The sequence below is a fragment of the Somniosus microcephalus genome, chromosome 14 (assembly GCF_052327205.1).
Source record: "Somniosus microcephalus isolate GS21.2 chromosome 14, FLI_Smic_1.0, whole genome shotgun sequence".
Lineage (NCBI taxonomy): Eukaryota > Metazoa > Chordata > Chondrichthyes > Squaliformes > Somniosidae > Somniosus > Somniosus microcephalus.
The window spans coordinates 127,119,395-127,145,758 of NC_141000.1; the positions used below are offsets into that span (position 1 = coordinate 127,119,395).

General features: G+C 50.8%; 1 protein-coding gene across 5 annotated transcripts in view; it reads right to left on the minus strand.

Moving 5' to 3' along the window:
- The window catches only part of robo1 (roundabout, axon guidance receptor, homolog 1 (Drosophila)), a 1,098,986-nt gene that overhangs the window by 153,081 nt on the left and 919,541 nt on the right, over positions 1 to 26,364 (minus strand). The window lies entirely within an intron of this gene.

The window sequence follows — 26,364 nt, forward strand, 5'->3', positions numbered from 1 at the left end:
GTATTTTAAGACAAAAAATTTGACACCGAGCCACATAAGGATAAATTAGGGCAAGTGACCAAAAAGCTTGGTCAAAGAGGTAGGTTTTAAGGAGCGTCTTAAAGGAGGAAAGTGAGGTGGAGAGGCGGAGAGGTTTAGGCAGGGAATTCCAGAGCTTAGGGCCCAGGCAACAGAAGGCACGGCCACCAAAGGTTGAGTGATTATAATCAGGGATCCTCAAGAGGCCAGAATTAGAGGAGCGCAGATATCTCGGAGGGTTGTGGGGCTGAAGGAGATTACAGAGATAGGGAGGGGCGAGGCCATGGAGGGATTTGAAAGCAAGGATGAGAATTCCTAAGGAGGCTGAAGGGATGCTACCTGTCACCCCTGATCCTCTCTAACTTTTACCGCTGCACAATAGAGAGCATCCTGACAAACTGTATCACAGTATGGTATGGCAGCTGTAGCTACTATGACCGGAAAGCCCTGCAGTGGGTAGTCAAAACTGCCCAACGCATTACCGGCACCCGGCTACCGACCATAGAGAACATCTACCAGAAACGCTGTTTACGGAGGTCACTGACCATCATCAAAGAGGGGCACGGTGGCATAGTGGTTAGCACTGTTGCCTCACAGCGCCAGGGACCCGGGTTCAAATCTGGCCTCGGGCGACTGTCTGTGTGGAGTTTGCACATTCTCCCTGTGTCTGCGTGGGTTTCCTCCGGGTGCTCCGGTTTCCTCCCACAGTCCAAAGATGTGCGGGTTAGGTTGATTTGGCTATGATAAATTGACCCTTAGTGTTAGGGGATTAAATACGTGGGGTTACGGGGATAGGGTGGGATATGTGTCGGTGCAGGCTCGATGGGCCGAAATGGCCTCTATCTGCACTGTGGGGATTCTGTGATTCTGTGAAAGACCCTACCCACCCCAGCCACAGTTTGTTCACCCCCCTGCCATCTGGGAGACGCTACAGATGCATTCGCACCCGAACAACCAGATTTAGGAACAGCTTCTTTCCCAGGGCTGTCATCCTACTGAACTCCACAAATAAACTCTAAAGCCTGCACATCTGCCAATGCACTTTATTTTGTTTATGTTTATGTATTACAAGTCAAATGAATGTTGAATGTTTAAATGTCTTAATCTAAATGTACACTCTCGGGAGCCGCAAGCCTACATTTTGTTGTACTGCACTTGTGCACTAACAATGACAATAAAGTTGATTATTATTATTATTATTATTATAATGTGGGAGGCCGGCCAGGAGTGCGTTGGAATAGTCAAGTCTGGAGGCAACAAAGGCATGGATGAGGGTTTCAGCAGCGGATGAGCTGAGGCGGGGGCGGAGACGGGCGATGTTACGGAGGTGGAAGTAGGCGGTCTTTGTTATGCTGCGGATATGTGGTCGGAAGCTCATTTCAGGGTCAAATATGCCACCAAGGTTGCGAACAGTGTGGTTCAGCCTCAGACAGATGTTAGGGAGAGGGGCGGAGTCAGTGGCTCGGGAACGGAGTTTGTGGTGAGGACCGAAAGCAATGGCTTCGGTCTTCCCATTATTTAATTCGAGAAAATTTTTGCTCATCTAGAACTGGATGTCGGACAAGCAGTCTGACAATTTAGAGACTGTGGAGGGGTTGAGAGAAGAGGTGGTGAGGTAGAGCTGGGTGTCGTCAGCGAACATGTGGAAACTGACGCTGTGTTTTCGGATGATGTCGCCAAGGGGCAACATGTAGATGAGAAATAGGAGGGGCCAAGGATAGATCCTTGGGGAACACCAGAGGTAATGATGTGGGAGCGGGAAGAGATGCCATTGCAGGTGATTCTCTGGTTACGATTAGATAGATAAGAATGGAACCAGGCGAGTGCAGTCCCACCCAGCTGGACGACGGTGGGACTGCACTCCCTAATAACAGATTATCTGGTCATTATCACATTGCTGTTTTTGGGAGCTTGCTGTACGCAAATTGGCTACTTTTTACTCCCATCACTGGCGTTGGTCTTGTTTGGACTGAGAGCTGACCATCAACAGAATGAAAGAACTTGAATTTCTACAGCGCCTTTCTCGACCTCAGGATGTCCCAAAGCACTTCACAGCCAATGAAGTGCGGTCACTGTTGTAATGCAAGCTATTTCTTTCTTTCTTTGAGCTCTCACCCGACAGTACCTAAGACCTCCTGTAGATCGAGCCGTGTTCTCAGCCCACCTCTCCTCACCTGCCCTTTCCTAACGCCTGCTTGTTTCCGACCCCAGGCTCGGAGGCATGGTGTGCGGGGACCTTGTGATAAAGTTCCTGTAACGAATGCAAGTTGTTGCTGCTGTTAGCCAAGGGAAGGTTAACAAGCGCTCGGATTAAAGAAAGGTCCCATTCAATTAGCTCTTCCTCTAGCCGGAGAGAGCAAGATTGGTATTTGTGAATGCAGGAACTGAACTCCCGAGCTTGTGCCCTGAAACATATTAGGATTCACAATGTAATCAGAAAGCTGCATCTGTCTCTCTGGGCCCCAGCGCCATCCTGCCGTGTAAAATTGGTTGGCAAAGAGAGCCTTAATTGAACAGACAGCACTTAGAGAGAGTCCAGGCAACCTCTATTAAACGGGCATGATCTTCATTAAAAAGATAAACTCGCCACAGGCCTTGAAAAGGAATAGGATTCTCTGAACCTGGTCTCCTTTTCCTGAATACTGTTGGCACTCTCGTGCCTTCGACCCTTCCCAGTGATCCATTATCAGTGATTGTGTATGATTGGGGGGGGGGGGAAGGGACTCTTTATTGAATGTTGAAATGTCCTGCCATGTGCTCATTTATGATAACGGAGCACAGACGTTTCAGTCCGTGGCTTTGGCCCGACTCATCAACATTTCATTCGCTTCTTGTCTGTCGGTTCAGGTGGAGGTTCAAAATCCCATAGAAAGAACAAACTTGCATTTCTATAGCGCCTTTCACAACCTCAGGATGTCCCAAAGTGCTTCACAGCCAATGAAGTACTTTTTTTAAAGTGTAGTCACTGTTGCAGGAAACGTAGCAGCCAATTTGTGCACAGCAAGCTCCCACAAACAGCAATGTGACAATGACCAGATAATGGCCTAGAAATTGGCCTGAGGCGCCCAAGCGGTGCAAAGTTCGCCTGGGCGCTGGAATTTGCGCTGCGATCGCCGCATTAGCGATTGCCGTAAATTCAGTTGAAGTGCCCCTAGAGGGAGACGGGGCGCGGCTCGAGGCGCTCCGCGTCCCTCTTAGGGCGCTGAAAGTGAATTTCACAGCGCTACGTGCCGCAGCGCCACACGCTGCGGCACGGCACGCTGCGGTACTGCAGGCCTTCCGCCCACTGTTAAGGGGGAGGGGCCATCAACAGCGCGAGCCCCGATTGCGAGTGCCGGCAAAAGAGCCCGGCACCGAGGAGAAGTGCCGGGCTCTCGGGAAACAGCCGACAATGCCGCGGGGGTGGGGTGGGGGGGGGGGACCGGGAGGCCGGGGACAGAGGTGATGGCAGGCGGCCGCCGAAAAAGCGGCCGCCCCGCACCTCCACCTTAACTTACGCCTCTGCCGGCGCAGCAAGGCCCCGTGAACCGGGCACGGGTAGCGAACGGCGCTACAGCGGCGTTCGCTACCAAATATCGCGATCGGGGTGCAAATGGGGCGCTGCGCACACCGATGACGTCATCGGTGGCGGCGCAGCGCAAAAGGCTAACGCCACCATTAGCGCCCCTGCTGAATATTGTGGGAGGCGCAGCCAGTGGCGCTACAGCCACTGACTGCCTCTTTAGGCGCTAACAGGTGGCGCTACTCACCCAATTTTTCCCCCAATGTGTTTTAGTGATGTTGGCTGAGGAATAAATCTTGGTCCAGGGCACCGGGGAGAACTCCCCTGCTCTTCCTCCAAATAGTGGCCGTGGGATTATTTTATGTCCACCTGAGAGGGCAGATGGGGCCTCGGTTTAACGACTCATCCGAAAGGGAGAGTTGAGAAGGTGAAATTGAGGGATATGGGGAGAAGGTGGGTAGGTGGGATTGAGGGATATGGGGAGAAGGTGGGTAGGTGGGATTGAGGGATATGGGGAGAAGGTGGGTAGGTGGGATTGAGGGATATGGGGAGAAGGTGGGTAGGTGGGATTGAGGGATATGAGGAGAAGGTGGGTAGGTGGGATTGAGGGATATGGGGAGAAGGTGGGTGGGTGGGATTGAGGGATAAGGGGAAAAGGTGGGTAGGTGAGGTTGAGGGATATGGGGAGAAGGTGGGGTTGAGGGATATGGGGAGAAGGTGGGTAGGTGGGATTGAGGGATATGGGGAGAAGGTGGGTAGGTGGGGTTGAGGGATATGGGGAGAAGGTGGGTAGGTGGGGTTGAGGGATATGGGGAGAAGGTGGGTGGGTGGGATTGAGGGATATGAGGAGAAGGTGGGTAGGTGGGATTGAGGGATATGGGGAGAAGGTGGGTAGGTGGGATTGAGGGATATGGGGAGAAGGTGGGTAGGTGGGATTGAGGGATATGGAGAAGGTGGGTAGGTGGGATTGAGGGATATGGGGAGAAGGTGGGGTTGGGGATATGGGGAGAAGGTGGGTAGGTGGGATTGAGGGATATGAGGAGAAGGTGGGTAGGTGGGGTTGAGGGATATGGGGAGAAGGTGAGGTTGGGGATATGGGGAGAAGGTGGGTAGGTGGGATTGAGGGATATGAGGAAAAGGTGGGTAGGTGAGTTTGAGGGATATGGGGAGAAGGTGGGTAGGTGGGGTTGAGGGATATGGGGAGAAGGTGGGTAGGTGGGGTTGAGGGATATGGGGAGAAGGTGGGTAGGTGGGATTGAGGGATATGAGGAGAAGGTGGGTAGGTGGGATTGAGGGATATGGGGAGAAGGTGGGTAGGTGAGGTTGAGGGATATGGGGAGAAGGTGGGTAGGTGGGGTTGAAGGATATGGGGAGAAGGTGGGTAGGTGAGGTTGAGGGATATGGGGAGAAGGTGGGTAGGTGGGATTGAGGGATATGAGGAGAAGGTGGGGTTGGCGATATGGGGAGAAGGTGGGATTGAGGGATATGGGGAGAAGGTGGGTAGGTGGGATTGAGGGATATGGGGAGAAGGTGGGTAGGTGGGATTGAGGGATATGAGGAGAAGGTGGGTAGGTGGGATTGAGGGATATGGGGAGAAGGTGGGTGGGTGGGATTGAGGGATAAGGGGAAAAGGTGGGTAGGTGAGGTTGAGGGATATGTTGAGAAGGTGGGGTTGAGGGATATGGGGAGAAGGAGGGTGGGTGGGATTGAGCAATACGGGGAGAAGGTGGGTAGGTGGGATTGAGGGATATGGGGAGAAGGTGGGTAGGTGGGGTTGAGGGATATGGGGAGAAGGTGGGTAGGTGGGGTTGAGGGATATGGGGAGAAGGTGGGTAGGTGGGGTTGAGGGATATGGGGAGAAGGTGGGTGGGTGGGATTGAGGGATATGAGGAGAAGGTGGGTAGGTGGGATTGAGGGATATGGGGAGAAGGTGGGTAGGTGGGATTGAGGGATATGGGGAGAAGGTGGGTAGGTGGGATTGAGGGATATGGAGAAGGTGGGTAGGTGGGATTGAGGGATATGGGGAGAAGGTGGGGTTGGGGATATGGGGAGAAGGTGGGTAGGTGGGATTGAGGGATATGAGGAGAAGGTGGGTAGGTGGGGTTGAGGGATATGGGGAGAAGGTGAGGTTGAGGGATATGGGGAGAAGGTGGGTAGGTGGGATTGAGGGATATGGGGAGAAGGTGGGTAGGTGGGGTTGAGGGATATGGGGAGAAGGTGGGGTTGAGGGATATGGGGAGAAGGTGGGTAGGTGGGATTGAGGGATATGGGGAGAAGGTGGGTAGGTGGGGTTGAGGGATATGGGGAGAAGGTGGGTAGGTGGGGTTGAGGGATATGGGGAGAAGGTGGGTGGGTGGGATTGAGGGATATGAGGAGAAGGTGGGTAGGTGGGATTGAGGGATATGGGGAGAAGGTGGGTAGGTGGGATTGAGGGATATGGGGAGAAGGTGGGTAGGTGGGATTGAGGGATATGGAGAAGGTGGGTAGGTGGGATTGAGGGATATGGGGAGAAGGTGGGGTTGGGGATATGGGGAGAAGGTGGGTAGGTGGGATTGAGGGATATGAGGAGAAGGTGGGTAGGTGGGGTTGAGGGATATGGGGAGAAGGTGAGGTTGGGGATATGGGGAGAAGGTGGGTAGGTGGGATTGAGGGATATGAGGAAAAGGTGGGTAGGTGAGTTTGAGGGATATGGGGAGAAGGTGGGTAGGTGGGGTTGAGGGATATGGGGAGAAGGTGGGTAGGTGGGGTTGAGGGATATGGGGAGAAGGTGGGTAGGTGGGATTGAGGGATATGAGGAGAAGGTGGGTAGGTGGGATTGAGGGATATGGGGAGAAGGTGGGTAGGTGAGGTTGAGGGATATGGGGAGAAGGTGGGTAGGTGGGGTTGAAGGATATGGGGAGAAGGTGGGTAGGTGAGGTTGAGGGATATGGGGAGAAGGTGGGTAGGTGGGATTGAGGGATATGAGGAGAAGGTGGGGTTGGCGATATGGGGAGAAGGTGGGATTGAGGGATATGGGGAGAAGGTGGGTAGGTGGGATTGAGGGATATGGGGAGAAGGTGGGTAGGTGGGATTGAGGGATATGAGGAGAAGGTGGGTAGGTGGGATTGAGGGATATGGGGAGAAGGTGGGTGGGTGGGATTGAGGGATAAGGGGAAAAGGTGGGTAGGTGAGGTTGAGGGATATGTTGAGAAGGTGGGGTTGAGGGATATGGGGAGAAGGAGGGTGGGTGGGATTGAGCAATACGGGGAGAAGGTGGGTAGGTGGGATTGAGGGATATGGGGAGAAGGTGGGTAGGTGGGGTTGAGGGATATGGGGAGAAGGTGGGTAGGTGGGGTTGAGGGATATGGGGAGAAGGTGGGTAGGTGGGGTTGAGGGATATGGGGAGAAGGTGGGTGGGTGGGATTGAGGGATATGAGGAGAAGGTGGGTAGGTGGGATTGAGGGATATGGGGAGAAGGTGGGTAGGTGGGATTGAGGGATATGGGGAGAAGGTGGGTAGGTGGGATTGAGGGATATGGAGAAGGTGGGTAGGTGGGATTGAGGGATATGGGGAGAAGGTGGGGTTGGGGATATGGGGAGAAGGTGGGTAGGTGGGATTGAGGGATATGAGGAGAAGGTGGGTAGGTGGGGTTGAGGGATATGGGGAGAAGGTGAGGTTGGGGATATGGGGAGAAGGTGGGTCGGTGGGATTGAGGGATATGAGGAAAAGGTGGGTAGGTGAGGTTGAGGGATATGGGGAGAAGGTGGGTCGGTGGGGTTGAGGGATATGGGGAGAAGGTGGGTAGGTGGGGTTGAGGGATATGGGGAGAAGGTGGGTAGGTGGGATTGAGGGATATGAGGAGAAGGTGGGTAGGTGGGATTGAGGGATATGGGGAGAAGGTGGGTAGGTGAGGTTGAGGGATATGGGGAGAAGGTGGGTAGGTGGGGTTGAAGGATATGGGGAGAAGGTGGGTAGGTGAGGTTGAGGGATATGGGGAGAAGGTGGGTAGGTGGGATTGAGGGATATGAGGAGAAGGTGGGGTTGGCGATATGGGGAGAAGGTGGGATTGAGGGATATGGGGAGAAGGTGGGTAGGTGGGATTGAGGGATATGGGGAGAAGGTGGGTAGGTGGGGTTGAGGGATATGGGGAGAAGGTGGGTAGGTGGGATTGAGGGATATGGGGAGAAGGTGGGTGGTGGGATTGAGGGATATGAGGTGAAGGTGGGTGGGTGGGATTGAAGGATATGGGGAGAAGGTGGGGTTGGCGATATGGGGAGAAGGTGGGATTGAGGGATATGGGGAGAAGGTGGGTAGGTGGGATTGAGGGATATGGGGAGAAGGTGGGTAGGTGGGGTTGAGGGATATGGGGAGAAGGTGGGTAGGTGGGATTGAGGGATATGGGGAGAAGGTGGGGTTGGCGATATGGGGAGAAGGTGGGATTGAGGGATATGGGGAGAAGGTGGGTAGGTGGGATTGAGGGATATGGGGAGAAGGTGGGTAGGTGGGGTTGAGGGATATGGGGAGAAGGTGGATAGGTGGGATTGAGGGATATGGGGAGAAGGTGGGGTTGGCGATATGGGGAGAAGGTGGGATTGAGGGATATGGGGAGAAGGTGGGTAGGTGGGATTGAGGGATATGGGGAGAAGGTGGGTAGGTGGGGTTGAGGGATATGGGGAGAAGGTGGGTAGGTGGGATTGAGGGATATGGGGAGAAGGTGGGTGGTGGGATTGAGGGATATGAGGAGAAGGTGGGTGGGTGGGATTGAGGGATATGGGGAGAAGGTGGGTAGGTGGGGTTGATCTGAGTCTAAGGGATTAGTTAGTTGGGAATAATGACTTTTTCCTCCTCTTAAACAAATTGTTCAAATTATGAGTCAATCAACGGAAAGTTCTGGGTATCACCGAGACAAGTGAGCCACCGAAACATGTCATCAGTCTGGAAAACCAGAGGTCGGCGAGGGGTGATAAATCTCCCAAACCAAGTAAACAAGGGGGCAACTGGTCACACCAGAGACCATCATCATCTTCCCCGCTAATTGTAAACGTGTTCTCCTTCGGCGGTGATTACAGGCCGTTGTCTGGCGGTCTGGTCTCGGGAGCGAGGCACTGGGCAAAGGTTGCTCTCTCTCCAAGAACTCCTATTTTTTTTAAAACCATAACCTCACTAACCACCAATTATTTCCTTCCTTGTTTTGCGATTAATGAACACCAACGATTAGTTCGTATTTCGCTCGGCTGTACAAGCGAGACTCATTAGCTGGTTTCTCGCACGCATGGTATGTGTCACTGATAGTGAGGACCTCTTTCTACCCAAACAGTGCAGATGTAAAGCAGGCAGATTCCTTGACTAAAGCTTTTTGAAAGGCCAAGCTTCCCCATCGATTTATAAAGGCCTCATTAGCTGCTTTCAGCCCAACCAAATCAGCCTGATTAAGCTTTTCTTTTTGTCAAGTGTCCAACCAGTTTTTTTGCAATTTGTTTCAAATTGCTCGGAAGCAGGAGGAAGCCTTGACCTCCCATGAGCTTTTCCCAGCTTCATAACAAAGTCCGTTCACAACAGGCACTCGCTCAGAGAACCAAAGATGTCCCGGAATTCACAATAACCTTAACTAAAACAGTTATCTTTATTTCTTTCTATTTCCCTTGGGGGAAATTCATGTTTCAAGTGATGATCACACCAGCCTGACAGTGTGAGGGAGTTGGATTAACATCAGTAGAGATACAGTCAGTAGCCCAGAGCGCTGGGGGAGAGGGATTACTGAGTGACAGTGTGAGGGAGCTGCATTAACATCAGTAGAGATACAGTCAGTAACACAGGGCGCTGGGGGAGAGGGATTACTGAGTGACAGTGTGAGGGAGCTGCATTAACATCAGTAGAGATACAGTCAGTAACACAGGGCGCTGGGGGAGAGGGATTACTGAGTGACAGTGTGAGGGAGCTGGATTAACATCAGTAGAGATACAGTCAGTAACACAGGGCGCTGGGGGAGAGGGGTTACTGAGTGTGAGGGAGCTGGATTAACATTAGTAGAGATACAGTCAGTAGCCCAGAGCGCTGGGGGAGAGGGATTACTGAGTGACAGTGTGAAGGAGCTGCATTAACATCAGTAGAGATACAGTCAACACAGGGCGCTGGGGGAGAGGGGTTACTGAGTGACAGTGTGAGGGAGCTGGATTAACATCAGTAGAGATACAGTCAGTAACACAGGGCGCTGGGGGAGAGGGATTACTGAGTGACAGTGTGAGGGAGCTGGATTAACATCAGTAGAGATACAGTCAGTGACACAGGGCGCTGGGGGAGAGGGGTTACTGAGTGTGAGGGAGCTGGATTAACATTAGTAGAGATACAGTCAACACAGGGCGCTGGGGGAGAGGGGTTACTGAGTGACAGTGTGAGGGAGCTGGATTAACATCAGTAGAGATACAGTCAGTAACACAGGGCGCTGGGGGAGAGGGATTACTGAGTGACAGTGTGAGGGAGCTGGATTAACATCAGTAGAGATACAGTCAGTAACACAGGGCGCTGGGGGAGAGGGGTTACTGAGTGGCAGTGTGAGGGAGCTGGATTAACATCAGTAGAGATACAGTCAGTAACACAGGGCGCTGGGGGAGAGGGGTTACTGAGTGACAGTGTGAGGGAGTTGGATTAACATCAGTAGAGATGCAGACAGTAGCCCAGAGCGCTGGGGGAGAGGGATTACTGAGTGACAGTGTGAGGGAGCTGGATTAACATCAGTAGAGATACAGTCAGTAACACAGGGCGCTGGGGGAGAGGGGTTACTGAGTGACAGTGTGAGGGAGCTGGATTAACATCAGTAGAGATACAGTCAGTAACACAGGGCGCTGGGGGAGAGGGGTTACTGAGTGACAGTGTGAGGGAGCTGGATTAACATCAGTAGAGATACAGTCAGTAACACAGGGCGCTGGGGGAGAGGGATTACTGAGTGACAGTGTGAGGGAGCTGGATTAACATCAGTAGAGATACAGTCAGTAACACAGGGCGCTGGGGGAGAGGGATTACTGAGTGACAGTGTGAGGGAGCTGCATTAACATCAGTAGAGATACAGTCAGTAACACAGGGCGCTGGGGGAGAGGGGTTACTGAGTGACAGTGTGAGGGAGCTGGATTAACATCAGTAGAGATACAGTCAGTAACACAGGGCGCTGGGGGAGAGGGGTTACTGAGTGACAGTGTGAGGGAGCTGGATTAACATCAGTAGAGATACAGTCAGTAACACAGGGCGCTGGGGGAGAGGGGTTACTGAGTGACAGTGTGAGGGAGCTGGATTAACATCAGTAGAGATACAGTCAGTGACACAGGGCGCTGGGGGGAGAGGGGTTACTGAGTGACAGTGTGAGGGAGCTGGATTAACATCAGTAGAGATACAGTCAGGAACACAGAGCACTGGGGGAGAGGGGTTACTGAGTGACAGTGTGAGGGAGCTGGATTAACATCAGTAGAGATACAGTCAGTAACACAGGGCGCTGGGGGAGAGGGGTTACTGAGTGACAGTGTGAGGGAGCTGGATTAACATCAGTAGAGATACAGTCAGTAACACAGGGTGCTGGGGGAGAGGGGTTACTGAGTGACAGTGTGAGGGAGCTGGATTAACATCAGTAGAGATACTGTCAGTAACACAGGGCGCTGGGGGAGAGGGGTTACTGAGTGACAGAGTGAGGGAGCTGGATTAACATCAGTAGAGATACAGTCAGTAACACAGGGCGCTGGGGGAGGGGTTACTGAGTGACAGTGTGAGGGAGCTGGATTAACATCAGTAGAGATACAGTCAGTAACACAGGGCGCTGGGGGAGAGGGGTTACTGAGTGACAGTGTGAGGGAGCTGGATTAACATCAGTAGAGATACAGTCAGTAACACAGGGCACTGGGGGAGAGGGGTTACTGAGTGACAGTGTGAGGGAGCTGGATTAACATCAGTAGAGATACAGTCAGTAACACAGAGCACTGGGGGAGAGGGGTTACTGAGTGACAGTGTGAGGGAGCTGGATTAACATCAGTAGAGATACAGTCAGTAACACAGAGCACTGGGGGAGGGGTTACTGAGTGACAGTGTGAGGGAGCTGGATTAACATCAGTAGAGATACAGTCAGTAACACAGGGCGCTGGGGGAGAGGGGTTACTGAGTGACAGTGTGAGGGAGCTGGATTAACATCAGTAGAGATACAGTCAGTAACACAGGGCGCTGGGGGAGAGGGGTTACTGAGTGACAGAGTGAGGGAGCTGGATTAACATCAGTAGAGATACAGTCAGTAACACAGGGCGCTGGGGGAGGGGTTACTGAGTGACAGTGTGAGGGAGCTGGATTAACATCAGTACAGGTACAGTCAGTAACACAGGGCGCTGGGGGAGAGGGGTTACTGAGTGACAGTGTGAGGGAGCTGGATTAACATCAGTAGAGATACAGTCAGTAACACAGGGCGCTGGGGGAGAGGGGTTACTGAGTGACAGTGTGAGGGAGCTGGATTAACATCAGTAGAGATACAGTCAGTAACACAGGGTGCTGGGGGAGAGGGGTTACTGAGTGACAGTGTGAGGGAGCTGGATTAACATCAGTAGAGATACAGTCAGTAACACAGGGCGCTGGGGGAGAGGGGTTACTGAGTGACAGTGTGAGGGAGCTGGATTAACATCAGTAGAGATACAGTCAGTAACACAGGGCGCTGGGGGAGAGGGGTTACTGAGTGACAGTGTGAGGGAGCTGGATTAACATCAGTAGAGATACAGTCAGTAACACAGGGCGCTGGGGGAGAGGGGTTACTGAGTGACAGTGTGAGGGAGCTGGATTAACATCAGTAGAGATACAGTCAGTAACACAGGGCGCTGGGGGAGAGGGGTTACTGAGTGACAGTGTGAGGGAGCTGGATTAACATCAGTAGAGATACAGTCAGTAACACAGGGCGCTGGGGGAGAGGGGTTACTGAGTGACAGTGTGAGGGAGCTGGATTAACATCAGTAGAGATACAGTCAGTAACACAGGGCGCTGGGGGAGAGGGGTTACTGAGTGACAGTGTGAGGGAGCTGGATTAACATCAGTAGAGATACAGTCAGTAACACAGGGCGCTGGGGGAGAGGGGTTACTGAGTGACAGTGTGAGGGAGCTGGATTAACATCAGTCGAGATACAGTCAGTAACACAGGTCGCTGGGGGGAGAGGGGTTACTGAGTGACAGTGTGAGGGAGCTGGATTAACATCAGTAGAGATACAGTCAGTAACACACGGTGCTGGGGGGACAGGGGTTACTGAGTGACAGTGTGAGGGAGCTGGATTAACATCAGTAGAGATACAGTCAGTAACCCAGAGCGCTGGGGGAGAGGGGTTACTGAGTGACAGTGTGAGGGAGCTGGATTAACATCAGTAGAGATACAGTCAGTAACCCAGAGCGCTGGGGGAGAGGGGATACTGAGTGACAGTGTGAGGGAGCTGGATTAACATCAGTAGAGATACAGTCAGTAACACAGGGCGCTGGGGGAGAGGGGTTACTGAGTGACAGTGTGAGGGAGCTGGATTAACATCAGTAGAGATACAGTCAATAACACAGGGCGCTGGGGGAGAGGGGTTACTGAGTGACAGTGTGAGGGAGCTGGATTAACATCAGTAGAGATACAGTCAGTAACACAGGGCGCTGGGGGAGAGGGGTTACTGAGTGACAGTGTGAGGGAGCTGGATTAACATCAGTAGAGATACAGTCAGTAACACAGGGCGCTGGGGGAGAGGGGTTACTGAGTGACAGTGTGAGGGAGCTGGATTAACATCAATAGAGATACAGTCAGTAACACAGGGCGCTGGGGGAGAGGGGTTACTGAGTGACAGTGTGAGGGAGCTGGATTAACATCAGTAGAGATACAGTCAGTAACACAGGGCGCTGGGGGAGAGGGGTTACTGAGTGACAGTGTGAGGGAGTTGGATTAACATCAGTAGAGATACAGTCAGTAACCCAGAGCGCTGGGGGAGAGGGGTTACTGACTGACAGTGTGAGGGAGCTGGATTAACATCAGTAGAGATAGTCAGTTACACAGGTCGCTGGGGGAGAGGGGTTACTGAGTGACAGTGTGAGGGAGCTGGATTAACATCAGTAGAGATACAGTCAGTAACCCAGAGCGCTGGGGGAAAGGGGTTACTGAGTGTGAGGGAGCTGGATTAACATTAGTAGAGATACAGTCAGTAACACAGGGCGCTGGGGGGAGGGGTTACTGAGTGACAGTGTGAGGGAGCTGGATTAAGATCAGCGACTACTTTTCAGAAGTACTTCACGGCTGTGAAGCGCTTTGGGATGTCCTGACGTACAGGACTTGTTTTTTTATATATATAACGCAGATATCGCCGCTCCTTCATCGTCGCCGGGTTTCAATCCTGGAACTCCCTCCCTAACAGCACTTTGGGAGCACCTTCACCACACGGAGTGCAGCGGTTCAAGAAGGCGGCTCACCACCACCTTCAAGGGCAATTAGAGATGGGCAATAAATGCCGGCCTTGCCAGCGAAGCCCACATCCCAAAAACGACTTAAAAAAATTTACAATATCAAAACAAACTGCTTCACGATTTGTATTAAAGTAATTGGTGGTTTGGGGAGGTGACAAAAGGCACAAGCAATTGTGTTGTAAATGGCAAGGTGGAGCAAGGCGGATGGATTGAGGGAGGGAGGTCCAGATTGTAAAGGCACTTGCGCCAATGGTAGAGGGGATGTGGGACTGTAAACGTAGGGAGGGCTGAGGCCTTGGGACGGTCTGAAATGACCAGGCTGATGCGATGTCTTCATTGGAAAACTTGCTCGGCCACTTCAAAGGGCAGGACGAGTCACCTGTGTACATTAGGCCTGAAGTCATGTGTAGGCCAGGCCAGGCAGAGTACGGAGGCAGGTGGTCTTCCCCGAGGGGCATCCCTGAGACAGAATCCGGCAGCTTTCATGGTGTCCGTCCGCAAACTACCAGATTTACATAGAATTACATACATTAACAGCACAGAAACAGGCCATTCGGCCCAACAGCCCCATGCTGGTCTTTCTGCTCCACACGAGCCTCTGCCCACCCTACTTTATCTCACCCTATCAACCTTTCCTTCCATGCCTTCCTTCCTCATGTACTTATCTAGCTTCTTGCCATAGACTCTGACAGCACAGAAGGAGGCCATTCGGCCCATCGTGCCTGTGCCGGCTTTTATGAAAGAGCTCTCCAATAAGCCTCACTATCCTCTGCTCTTTCCCCCCCATAGCCCAGCAATCTTTTCCTGTTTCAGAATATGTCCAAGTATTTACTTAATTCAATCTCACCACTTGAACGATAGTACTTCAGCTTTTAAGGGGTAGAATTTGATCTCCACCCCCTTGGTGTCACCTGTTATAGAACCCACCCGTTATAAAACCCGCCCTTGAAGTGCCGTAACCCACAGAGCTACGGATCAGGAGCTGGGAAGTGGGATTAGGCTGGATAGCTCTTTGTCGGCCGGCACGGACAAGATGGGCCGAATGGCCTCCTTCTGTGCCGTAACTTTCTATGATTCTAAAAGATGGGTCTAGAGGTGTAAATGGGAATGTCAGAATCATCACCAACAGCTGCTGTCCGAAATAATGGGGGCCGAGGTTCTGGTCTGAAATAGTTGAACTCGATGTTGAGTCCAGAAGGCTGTAAAGTGCCTAATCGAAAGATGAGGTGCTGTTCCTCGAGCTTAAGTTGAGCTTCATGAACCTAACATGAACTTCATCACTAAAAATAGATTAATGGTCCGTTCTTCCCGTCGCTGTTTGTGGGACTTTACGGTGTCACATTCAGCAACGTGACATCAATCACCTCACCGCACGACAAAGCAATTCATTGTGGGTCAAGTGCTTTGGGACATTTCGTAGAGAAGTGTTCAAGTGTTAACATAAAAGCAAGTGTTTCTGTCATTACTTTGGGTGTCAACTGTGCTGTAACTAATGCCAGGTCTCGCCCCGCCCTTAAGCACCCGACAGTTCCTTACAGACATCACGGGGCACAAGACTGCATGCCGATGGGTTCTTGCCCTGTCCTTGGCATCTAACTTGACAGAAGCTCGACACCATCCAGGACAAAGTAGCCCACTTGATTGGCCCCCCATCCACCACCTTAAGCATTCACTCCCTCCACCACCGGCGTACCGTGGCTGCGGTGTGTACCATCTACAAGATGCACTGCAGCAACTTGCCAAGGCCTCTTCAGCAGCACCTCCCAAACCCGCAACCTCTTCCAGCTAGAAGGACAAGGGCAGCAGGCGCATGGGAACACCACTACCTCCAAGTTCCCCTCCAAGTTACACACGATCCTAACTTAGAAGTATATGGCCGATCCTTCATCGTCGCTGGATCAAAATCCTGGAACTCCCTCCCTAACAGCGCTGTGGGAGCACCTTCACCACACGGACTGCAGCGGTTCAAGAAGGCAGCTCACCACCACCTTCTCAAGGGCAATTAGGGATGGGCAGTAAATGCTGGCTTTGCCAGCGATGCCCACATCCTGTGAATGAATTTTAAAAAACTTGTGAGGACAAACAAGACAGCGAAAGAAGAGGCATTTGTCTCGGACCTTAACATAGCTCTGAGACACACCCATAAAGCACGACACAAGAATTGTTTTTGGAGCTCAGTCATGTAGGCAAAGATCTCAGAAACACGAGTTAGAAGACTCAGCAGTTTATCTGGTTCGGTGGTGTCTGTTGAGCGAGGAATATTGGCCAGGAAGCTGGGAGAAATCCCTGCCCTACTTCAAGTAGTACCAAGGGATCTTTTACATACAACTGAACAGGCAGATGAGGCCTCTCTTTGATGTCTCATATGAATGACAGCACCTCAGGCAATGTAACACTCCTTCCGCTCTGTACTGCAGTGTTGGCCGTGGCTCAGAAGGTCCCGGGTTCAAGTCCACCTCCAGAGACTTGAGCACAAAAATCTAGGCTGACACTCCCAGTGCAGTACTGAAGGAGTGCTGCACTGTCGGAGGTGCCATCTTTCGGATCAGACGTTAAACCGAGGCCCCGTCTGCTCTCTCAGGTGGACGTAAAAGATCCCACGGCCACTATTTTGCAGAAGGGTTCTCCCCCGGTATCCTGGAGCCAATATTTATCCCTCAACCAACATCACTAAAAAACTGATGATCTGGCCGTTAACACATTGCAGTTTGTGGGAGCTTGCTGTGCGAACAGTGACTACATTTCAAAAAAGAACTTCATTGGCTGTAAAGCGCTCTGGGACATCCTGAAAGGTAGTGTACAAACGCAAGTGCTTTCTTTACTGAGACCTTCCCGGCTTGTGGAGCTCAGTGCCTTTCCCCTACTGAGCCATCAGGGCAGAACGAGCGAGGCACCTTTATTTGAACACAGCTATTGTATCAACGAGAGCGTTGTGTAATCACACTTTGAGTGCCTGTCAACAAAAGCAGTTAAAACTTCAACCGACTCCTTTTCCCACAAGCACCAGCAGAGTCTGAAAACTTAATTAATTCTATTTTTCTTCGTGCAGCGGGGCGGGGCGGGATGAGGGGGGGGGCGGAATTTTAAGTCAAATTAATCCACTCCTTTAAAGGTGCAGAAATGCTCCAGCATTCCTCAGACAGGTGAGTGCCGCTGTATTAATGTTTAGGCAGAAGATATTTTCAGGTGTCAGCGAGAACCCTTCAAACAAGACCTTGGCAGGCTGTGCTTTGTAAGAGGTAGGAGATTAGGGGGGGGGGGGCGGGTGGGAGGGACGGGGAACACATCAAAGGCCACAGGTGTGGGCACACTGCCTTAACACAGTCCTGCCTTTGTTCTCCCAGGTGGACAAGCTGAAGGAATGACATTAGCAACACATTAGCAAAGCGTTTGCTGCCTGATTTCTCCCCACCCTCGCGCCAGAAAAGAAGAAGGAAAGAAGGAAGGAAAGAAAGAAGGAAGGAAAGAAAGATAATTAGCATTTATAAAGCACCGTTCATGACCTCAGGACATCCCAGAGTGCTTCACAGCCAATGAAGTACTTTTTGAAGTGTAGTCACTGTTGTAATGTAGGAAACGATGCAGCCAAACTGCGCACAGCCAGGTCCCACAAACAAGCCTTGGCTCGGTGGGTAGCACACTCACCTCTGAATCAGAAGCTTGTGGGTTCAAGTCCTAGACTTAAGCACGCAGTCGACTGACACTCCCAGTGCAGTGCTGAGGGAGCGATGAGGTGATCTGGTCATTTATCTCGTTGCTGTTTGTGGGATCTTGCTGTGCGCGCAGTGACCACACTTCAAAAAGCACTTCATGGGGCTGTGAAGCGCTCTGGGACGTGCAGAAATGCCAGTTCTTTCTTTAGGTTTGAAACGAATGAGCGGCTAATGTGGAGTTTGCACATTCTCCCCGTGTTTGCGTGGGTTTCCTCCGGGTGCTCCGGTTTCCTCCCACAGTCCAAAGATGTGCGGGTTAGGTTGATTGGCTATGATAAATTGACCCTTAGTGTTAGGGGGATTAAATACGTGGGGTTACGGGGATAGGGTGGGATATGTGTTGGTGTAGGGGTTACGGGGATCGGGTGGGATATGTGTCGGTGCAGGCTCGATGGGCCGAAAAGGCCTTTATCTGCACTGTGGGGTTTCTGTGATTCTGTGAATGTGTTTGTTGGTGGTGTTCGAGGGAGAAATATTGTCTGGGACTCCAGGAGAACCTCCCCTTTCCTTCTTTGAACAGTGGGAGGGGGGGAGTAATAGTTGAGGTCAGGGCTTGTCAGCCAGTCAGAATTTTAGGGAACAATTTAATCCTTATAATTGATACCTCTGCACAAGATACTGAAGTGACAGCACAAAACTACAAGTGTAGACAAACCGAGAGGAACAACAGCGGAGGGAGTGTAACTCATGTTTTCCTACATTGCCTTTAGCAATGAACTGTTCTCCCGTGCCAAAAATGTCAGCTTTGTCCCAATCGGGATGACACTTTGATTTTTTTTATTGCCAAGTGCAGGGCTGGTGCTGGGATCCTGGCTTCTGATCTGAGGCTAGTTTCTTGCTGATTCACTGACAACCTTTCTAACAATGCCTCTACCTTCTGGGTAACTAACAACATTCTGGAACCGCCTCCCTAAACCTCTCCGCCTCACTCCTCGCTCTCTCTCCTCCCACTCCAGAGACCCGAGCACAAAAGTCCAGGCTGATACTCCCAGTGTAGTGCTGAGGGAGTGCTGCACTGTCAGAGGTGCCGTCTTTCGGATGAGACATTAAACCGAGGCCCCGTCTGCTCTCTCAGGTGGACGTAAAAGGTCCCATGGCCACTACTTTGAAGAAAAGCAGGGGAGTTCTCCCCGGTGTCCTCGGCCAATATTTATCCCTCAACCAACATCACTAAAAACAGATTATCTGGTCATTATCACATTGCTGTTTGTGGGAGCTTGCTGTGCGCAAATTGGCTGCATTACAACAGTGACTACACGTCAAAAAGTACTTCATTGGCTGTAAAGCGCTTTGGGACGTCCTGTGGTCGTGAAAGGCGCTGTATAAATGCAAGTCTCTCTTTCGTTCTTTGAGATGTTCCATAAAACCGATCTCTTTGACCAAGCTTTTGGTCACCTGTCCTAATAGCTCCTTATGTGGCTCGACGTCAAATTTTGTTTGATAATCGCTCCTGTGAAGCGCCTTGGGACGGTTTACTATGTTAAAGGCGCTATATAAACACAAGTTGCAGCTGTTGTTGTAACACAAGCGGGTTAGCTTGATATAAATGCCATAGATTTCAACACGTAGAATCGACAGCACAGAAACGGGCCATTCGACCCAGCTCGCCCGTGCCGGTGTTTATACTCCAGGCGAGCCTCCTCGCACTCCAATCGCCTCTTCCCACCCTGCCGTTGTATCGCGCTATTCCCTGACTCACCAGCCAAAGGAAGCTGGTTGTGTTCCCGATGTTATCTTCTCAAAACCCCTCGCAGAGCGTAAAGAAAAAGCTGAACCCTGATTTTAACTCGGTGGGGAAATGGGGGGGGGGTGGAGTGGGGGGGTTCGAAGTGGAGATCGATCCAGTAGCCACCCCCCCATCCCACACCGCACCCCCCCCACCCCCACCAGACAACCCGGAGAATGAGGCCCCATCATTTACGTTCCCGAATCAGATTCCCATGGGAATTATGTCACCTCAGGCGGGAGGGAATCAAAATTCGGGAGGGGAGGAGGGGAACCAGGCTGCCATCGATGGACCACAGAAACGGCCCCGGAAAAGTAAGTAAGGATTTGGATGGTTGGTAAGTCTGTGATCCGGGAAGGTAGGGTGGGGGGGGGGAAGCCCAGGGGCAGGGGAGGTCTGAGGTATCTGTGTGGGGCCACGAGGAACATTCAACCCCTCTTGTCTCACCTGGAATGTGCACAACAATAACAACAACAACTTGTATTTATATAGCGCCTTCAACGTAGTAAAACGCCCCAAGGTGCTTCACAGGAGTGTTATAAGACAAAACATTTGACACCGAGCCACATAAGAAGAAATTAGGGCAGGTGACCAAAAGCTTGGCCAAAGAAGTCAGTTTTAAGGAGCGTCGTAAAGGAAGAGAAAGAAGTAGAGGGCGGAGAGGTTTAGGGAGGGAATTCCAGAGCTCAGGGCCCAGGCAACAGAAGGCACGACCACCAATGGTTGAGCGATTATAATCAGGGATGCTCAAGAGGGCAGAATTAGAGGAGCACAGATATCTCGGGGGGTTGTAGGGCTGGAGGAGATTACAGAGATAGGGAGGGGCGAGGCCATGGAGGGATTTGAAAACAAGGATGAGAATTTTGAAATCGAGGAGTTGCTTAACCGGGAGCCAGTGTAGGTCAGCGAGCACAGGGGGTGATGGGTGAACGGGACTTGGTGCGAGTTAGGACACGGGCAGCTGAGTTTTGGATGACCTCAAGTTTACATAGGGTGGAATATGGGAGCCCGGCCAGGAGTGCATTGGAATAGTCAAGTCTAGGGTAACAAAGGCACGGATGAGGGTTTCAGTAGCGGATGAGCTGAGGCAAGGGTGGAGACGGGCGACGTTACGGAGGTGGAAATAGGCGGTCTTTGTTATGCCGCGGATATGTGGTCGGAAGCTAATTTCAGGGTCAGATTTGACACCAAGGTTGTGAACAGTGTGGTTCAGCTCAGACAGATGTTAGGGAGAGGGATGGAGTCAGTGGCTAGGGAACGGAGTTTGTGGCGGGGACCGAAAACAATGGCTTCGGTCTTCCCAATATTTAATTGGAGAAAATGTCTGCTCATCCAGAACTGGAGTCTGACAATTTAGAGAGCGTGGAGTGGTCAAGAGAGGTGGTGGTGAAGTAGAGCTGGGCACAGAGCATACATGTGGAAACTGACGCTGTGTTTTCAGATGATGTCGCCAAGGGGCAGCAAGTAAATGAGAAATAGGAGGGGGCCAAGGATAGATCCTTGGGGGACACCAGAGGTAATTGTGCGGGAGCGGGAAGGACATAGTAAAGGAGGAAGTAGTGGAGATACTTGATAGGTTAAAAATTGATAAAAGGTATTAGAAAGGCTGGCTGTACTTAAAGTAGATAAGTCACTAGGAGCGGATGAGTTTCATCCGAGGACGCTGAGGGAATTGAGGGAGGAGATCACGGAGGTACTGGTCATATTATTCCAATCCTCCTTAGATACAGGGCTGGTGCCAGAGGACTGGAGAATTGCAAATGTTACACCATTGTTCAAAAAGGGTGTAAGGATAAACCCAGCAACTACAGGCCAGTCAGTTTGACCTCGGTAGTGGGGAAGCTTTTAGAAACAATAATCAGGAAGAAAATTAAAGTCACTTGGACAAGTGTGGATTAATTAAGGAAAGCCAGCACGGATTTGTTAAAGGCAAATCGTGTTTAACTACAGTAACTTGATTGAGTTCTTTGATGAGGTAACAGAGAGGGTTGATGAGGGTAATGCGGTTGACGTGGTGTACATGGATTTCCAAAAGGCGTTTGACAAAGTGCCACATAATAGGCTTGCCAGCAAAGTTGAAGCCCATGGAATAAAAGGGACAGTGGCAGCATGGATACAGAATTGGCTAAGTGACAGGAAACAGAGAGTAGTGGTGAATGGTTGTGTTTCGGACTGGAGGAAGGTACACAGTGGTGTTCCCCAGGGGTCGGTTCTAGGACCACTGCTTTTCTTGATATATAGCATTGGCTTGGATGTGGGTGTACTGGGCACAATTTCAAAATGTGCAGATGACACAAAGTGAACAGTGAGGAGGAGAGTGATAGACTTCAAGAGGACATAGACAGGCTGGTGGAATGGGCGGACACGTGGCAGATGGAATTTAATGCAGAAAAGTGCGAAGTGATACATTTTGATAGAAAGAATGAGGAGAGGAAATATAAACTAAATGGTAAAATCCTGAAGAGGGTGCACGAACAGAGAGACCTGGGGGTATGTGTGCACAAATCGTTGAAGGTGGCAGGGCAGGTTGAGAAAGTGGTTAAAAAAGCTTACGGGATCCTGGGCTTCATAAATAGAGGTATAGAGTACAAAAGTGTGGAAATTATGATGAACCTTTATAAAACACTGGTTCGGCCCCAACTGGAGTATTGTGTCCAATTCTGGGCACCACACTTTAGGAAGGATGTGAAGGCCTTAGAGAGGGTGCGGAAAAGATTTATGAGAATGATTCCAGGGATAAGGGACTTCAGTTACATGGATAGACTGGAGAAGCTGGGGTTGTTCTCCTTGGAGCAGAGAAGATTGAGAGGAGATTTGATAGAGGTGTTCAAAATCATGAGGGGTCTAGACAGAGTAGATAGAGAGAAACTGTTCCCATTGGCAGAAGGGTCGAGAACCAGAGGACACAGATTTAAGGTGATTGGCAAAAGAACCAAAGGCGACATGAGGAAAAACTTTTTTACGCAGCGAGTGGTTAGGATCTGGAATGCACTGCCTGAAAGGGCGGTGGAGGCAGACTCAATCACGGCTTTCAAAAGGGAGTTGGATAAGTATCTGAAGGAAAGACATTTGCAGCGCTACGGGGAACGGGCGGAGGAGTGGGATTAGCTGAAGTGCTCTTGCAGAGAGCTGGCACGGGCTCGACGGGCCGAATGGCCTTCTTCCGTGCTGTAACCATTCTATGATTCTATGTGATTAGATGGATAAGAATGGTACCAGGTGAGTGCAGTCCCACTCTGCTGGGCGACGGTGGAGAGGCGTTGAAGAAGGATGGAGTGGTCAACTGTGTCAAAGGCTGCAGACAAGTCAAGAAGGACGAGGAGGGATAGTTTACCTTTGTCACAGTCACAAATGATGTCATTTGTAACTCTGATGAGAGCCGTTTTGGTACTGTGGCAAGGGCGGAAACCTGATTGGAGAGATTCAAACATGGAGTTGCGGGAAAGATGGGCACGGATTTAAGAGGCAACAACGCGTTCAAGGACTTTGGAGAGGAAAGGGAGGTTGAGATGAGGCGGTAGTTTGCAAGGACGGAGGGGTCAAGGGTTGTTTTTTTGAGGAGAGGGGTGATGACGGCAGATTTGAGGGAGAGCGGGACAGTACCTGAGGAGAGAGAACCGTTAACAATGTCAGCTAATATCGGAGCCAGAAAAGGAAGTTGGGTGGTCAGCAGTTTGGTGGGAATAGGGTAGAGGGAGCAGGAGGTGGGTTTCATGGACAAGATGAGCGCGGACAGGCCATGAGTGGAGATCGGAGAGAAACTGGAGAAATATGTGAGTTCAGGACTAGGGCAGGGGGGAACCTTAGAGGAAGTTTGGCCCGGTGGGCATGGGGAAGGAAGGGGAGTGGCAGAGGCAGCTGAACGGAAATGTCTTAATATTAGAGAAGTCCATGAGCTCCTCGCACTTGTTGTCGGAGGTGAGGGTGGAGGAGACAGGGGAGAAGGGTTTAAGAAGACGGTTAGCAGTAGAGAATAGAAGCCGGGGGTTATCTATAGATTCCAGAATGATTCTGGAATAGTGAGCAATTTTGGCAGACGAGAGCAGGGCCCGATAGTGCTTTGTGTGGTCCAGCCAGATCTGGCGGTGAATGGTTAAACCAGTTGTCCACCATATCTGTTCAAGTCTGCATCCGTTGGAGTTAAGGGAGTGAAGATGAGGGCCGTACCAGGAGGAATAGCCATGGTCAGAGAGAGTAATTGTTTTAATAGGGACTGGGGCATCAAAGGTGGTGGTGAGGGTGTGGTTGAGCAGATCGGTAGCTGCAGAAATGTTGTGGTGAATGGAGGGCCAAAGGATGGACAGTTGGGATTTCATAAGTGCAGTTGTAAGAGAGTTGGGAGAGAGTTTTTTCCAGGGACGGACACAGAAGGTATTAGGGTTGGCGGGGGTTGGGGGGGAAGAGGGATGTGGGTGGAGAGTGATACGAGGAAGTGGTCAGAGATGGCCTTATCTGCGATTGACACGATGGAAGTAGCGAGGCCACGAGAGATGGCAAGGTTGAGGGGGTGGCCATGAATATGGGTTGGGGAGTTTACATGGAGGGAGAGATTAAGGGAGGATAGGAGGCTAATGAACTCAGAGGAGAGAGAGAGCGTGATGAATTGAGATGGAGGATGAAATCACCGAGGATGAGAAGTCGTTCGGTGCAGAGGCTGAGGGAGGAAAGCAGCGAAGATATCTCGGTAATAAAATGTTTATGGTACTTGGGTGGGCGGTAGAGAATGAGAATTTTTAAATGAGAGGTGAGAGGGGTGGAATAAGGTGAGATGCTCAAAGGAGGAGAAGGTGCCGGAGAATTAGGGGGACAGGCCCAGGTGTGATTTGGTGATGAGAGCCACACCGCCACCATGGCGGTCTGAGGGTATCCCTAAGCCAGTATTTCGAAGAAGGGCAGGGGGAGTTCTCCCCGGTGTCCTGGGCCAATATTTACCCCTCCTTTTTTCCTACGTTCCCTCAACCAACATTATTAAAAGCAGATGATCTGGTCATTATCACATTGCTGTTTGTGGGATCTTGCTGAGCGCACATTGCCACTGCTCAAAAGTGCTTCATTGGCTGTAAAGCACTTTGGGATGTCCTGGGGTCTTGATAGGTGCTATAGAAATGCATGTCTTTTCTTTCTTTTACCAATGCAATTTCCTGAATTCAGGTAAGTGAAAATGGTGAGGGGGTGAGATCCTGCAAGGCTGGGAGGAGGCAGGGAGCGAGGGGTTAAAATCGGCCCTTTTGTAAACTGTACAGCTGCTCATTCATCTAAGAGAGGCACTATCTTCCAGACAAAGTGTCTGTCAAACTTTATTTCTGATTGATTACAGCAGAAAGACTGACGTGAATTTATTAAGCCGCATATCACATCTCTCAGAAATGTCTGCCAGCAGTTCCGCATCCAATGAATTGCACCGACGCGGAGTGACTGTTACACTGCCAAACGCCACAAAGCAAGTGAAGAAAAAATAAATCATGGAATAGTGCAGCCATTCGGCCCATCGAGTCTGCGCTGGCTCTGTCGCGGAGCGATCCCGTTAGTCCCACTCGCCCGCTCTTTCCCCATATCCCTGCAGTTTTTCTCCTCCAACTATTTATCCAATTCCCTTCAGAAGGTTATTATGAATCTGTATCCACCGCCCTATCAGGCAGCACATTCCAAATCCAAACCACTCGCTGTGTAAAAAGGTTTTTCCTCCTGTCACCTCTGGCTCTTTCGCCATTCACCTTAAATCTGTGCCCTCTGGTTATCGACCCTTCAGCCATTGGAAACAGTTTCAGAGAGGACATAACGAGATACTGCCACTGGGCTCAGCTACTCCGCCCCTCTCACACACCCCTAAATCTACCCGAAAATGAACTCTACCAACCCGTTTAATCTTGGGCGCCTTTCGGATGAGACGTGAAACCGAGGCCCCGTATCGAACCTTGGTTAGACCACACTTGGAGTACTGCGTGACATGAATCAGTCATTCATGAAAGAAAGACTTATGAAATAATACTGAGCGGCCTATGGGTGGTGCTGTCCAGGGAGAGTATAAATACTTGGGCACGGCCCCAGCTTGTGCAGGACATTCTTAACAGGAACTAGTGAAGGACACAACTAGACCTCCATGTTGTAAAACAGTTGATTAAATTGACGTAGGAAAACTACTAGGCACTTGGTCTAATTGTCTAGTAGTTTTCTTACGTCACTGCGTACAGTTCTGGTCACCATATTATAAAAAGGATATAGAGGCACTGGAGAGGGTGCAGAGAAGATTTACAAGGATGATACCAGAAATGCGAGGGTATACATATCAGGAAAGGATGAATAGACTGGGGGAAACAGAGTTAACGTTTCAGGTCGAAGACCCTTCGTCAGAACTGAGAAAAAAGCAGGAAATGAAACGGATGAAAAAGGCCAGTTTGGGGGCTGGGAAATGGGGGAGGGGATGAAAGAACAAAAGGGAAGGTCTGGGGGGGGTGAAGAGACATTAAGAGATATTCAAGGTGAGACGAGATGGTAATAGGGCAGGTAAAGAAAGAAAGGATGGCTCTAGATGAAGTGTGAAATGCGCTGGCAGAGTGAGAGACAGCTGCCATGTGGGAGAGAAGAAAAGGAAAAGGCACAAACCAAAGGTGTGGAAAAAAAATATATAAAAATATGATAGGGGCCGAGGTTATGATCTGAAATTGTTGAACTCGATGTTGAGTCCGGAAGGCTGTAAAGTGCCTAATCGGAAGATGAGGTGCTGTTCCTCGAGCTTACACTGAGTTTCCGTGGAACAATGTAAGAGGCCGAGTTGGTCGTGGAAACAGCGTTTTCTGTTGTTATTTCGGATTTCTAGCATCCGCAGTATTTTGCTATCTGAACAGGCTGGGTCTCTTTTCTCTTGAAAAAAGGCTGAGGGGTGACATAATAGAGGTCTTTAAAATTATGAAAGGTTTTGATACGAGTGGATACAGAGAGAGTGTTTCCACTTGTGGGGAAGAGCAAAACTAGAGGCCATCAATATAAGA